Genomic DNA, 2,630 nt, shown 5'->3' on the forward strand with positions numbered 1-2,630 from the left:
GGAGGGAGGCATGGAAGGAAGGAGGGAGGGAGGGAATGAAGGAGGAGAGAATGAAGGAAGAAAGGAAGGAAGGAAGGAGAGAGGAAGGGACGGAAGAAAGCAAGGAATAAGTGAAGAAAGTTACGTTTCCGAGTGCTCATCCTCTGTGGTGATATTGGAACCCCAGCCTTTCCTGCCTCTACTTGCTTCCTGGCTGTCTTTGGTGAGCAGTTTCCTCCACTCAGTACTCTCACCATGACGTACAACCTCTCCAAACGCAATAGGCAGGTATGAGTGAACATGGGCTGAAATTTTCGAAACTGTGAGCCCATATATTCTTTTCTCCTTATAAGTTATTTACCTCAAATGTTTGGTCAAAGCAAAGAAAAGCTAACTAATGAGGTTAAGAGTTCAAGATTTCGAAGGCTTCTGGGCCATGTAGAAGGAACTTAAATCCTATACATTGTGGTGTCATTGCTGTACTGGCTAGGCACAACTCTTCATGAGGTTAAGAATTTAAAATTTCTAAGGCTTCTGGGCCAAGTAGAAGGAGCTTAAATCCTTTATGTTGTGGTGTCATTGCAGTACTGGGTGGCCACAACATTTGCCTATACAGATGTTGAGTGTTAAACTTATAAGGGGAAAATCTGTTAACGTACTTACCGTAAATTTCTTCTATAGTTTAATATTCACTCTGGAATGTGTATTGGTATAATGCAAAAATACTAGAAAACCCTTATATTATAAATATGTTACACCATTTGCTAAATCCACAGAAGATGAGCATCATTTTTAAGATAGCTACTCCAGGACTGCTCTCCTTGAAATTTATAAACACACAGATGTTTAAGCATCTTTCTTGTGTCTAACATTATCATTATTTCTTCATAAAAGACAATGTATCTGAACTGAAACTGCATAGAGCTTGAAATACATAGTATTCTTCTGTCAAGGAGTTGATGGGGCATGGTCTTTGCTCAAAAGGAGCTCATCTTATAAATTTATGAGATGACTGTACAGAAATACAAACATTTCCTCATTTCCCATCATAAATCTGCTCTCTGCCAAACTACTTCTCCTCTGTCACACTGCTAGTAGAAGCTGGTTGTGAAGACTCTGCACTGGTTTCTACATTCCTTCTTCAAATTCCAATTCATCAGCATACTATGATTCATTTAACTCCAAAGTAAATGATGAATGAGTACTGGTCAACCAAGGCCACCACATCCCATGCTATTAATATTCTTCCAGGATAACTATGATGGGCCTCAAATTATTTCTTATGCTCAATTTTGTTTTCATTATACATAATAAGATTTATATTATTGTGACAAAATAGCTGTGGAAATCAATCAAAAGATTAAAAATATTTATTTTGGTTCATAGTTTGAGAGGATTCATGGTCACCTGGCTGCACTGCTTTTAGGACAGTTTTAAGGAAGAAACATAATGAATGTTGGAAATGGTAAAAGAAAGGTAGTCAGTCACCTCAGAGCAGTGGGGTGGGGGTAGGGAGGGGGAGAGAGAGAGAAAAAAGAGAGAAAGAGAGAGAGAGAAAGAGAGAGAGAGAGATCAGAGACATTAATTGTACAGATTTTCTACAAAATGTTTTTCCTTATGTCTCTCATTTCAGACCCTCGTTACCCTCTGTACACCAAACTTGCCAAGCTTTTCCTTGAGTCAGAGAAAGTTGACTTGTCTACTTCTCCATCTCATTATCAGAAAGAATTATCAAGGAATTGTCACTGTCTAAAATTTATTACCTCACTTCTCAAGTTTTCTTTCCAAATTTTCTTCTCTTTCCTACTAAAATTGTAAAAGTTGTACATGGCCAGATTTGTTTTGTTTGTTTTTCTGTCTTCAATATTTTACCTATTTTTCATTTAGAATGTCCAAAAACTCTTGCTAAATATCTGATTTAAAATGTGTCATAAAATGTAGATGTTAAAAACAGACTGATTGAGATGACCTACAGGGAGGTGAGGGTTGATTATCAAGCTGAGTCTTGAAGGGATCATTTTTTCCACAAATATATATTCGAAGTCTCCTGGTCTAACATCTGTTATGTGCTCATGTCCTACAATGGGAACATAATAGGTTAAGGTAGTTCCCATATTAAACACATCATCTGATTATCAAAACATTAGTGAGAATAGCTTTGGCAGGAATTGCCATAGAAATTCAGAAAATAAAGATATCATAGCATGCTAAGGTATCCAAGGAGTACATGTTAGGAATTGAGGAAGATACACAGAACAAAAGGATTTAGCTGTTAGAAGTCTTTAAAACCAGGGGAAAATTCAGGATAGACTATATACATTCATTGCAGATGAACAGCATCTTAGCAGTTATCATCATTAACTGTATAGACATAACAGAAGTACCCTTTAAACTTGGTGTATTTCATAGTTAGAGGAAAATCATGGCAGACTATTTCATTTAAAATTTAGATTGTCCCTGGGTTGGAGAGATGGCTTAGTGGTTAAGAGCACTGGCCGTTTTTGCAGATAATCTGGCTAAAGTACTCAGCACCAACATGGCAGCTAACAATCACTGTAAGTCCAGTGATTATCTTCAGGCCCTCTTCAGGCCTCCTCAGGCGTTGCAAACAGAAGTGTACTTACATGCAAAGAAACATATATATATATATA

Source organism: Nannospalax galili, unplaced genomic scaffold (genome assembly GCF_000622305.1).
Source record: "Nannospalax galili isolate Female #2095 unplaced genomic scaffold, S.galili_v1.0 scaffold1780, whole genome shotgun sequence".
Classification (NCBI taxonomy): domain Eukaryota; kingdom Metazoa; phylum Chordata; class Mammalia; order Rodentia; family Spalacidae; genus Nannospalax; species Nannospalax galili.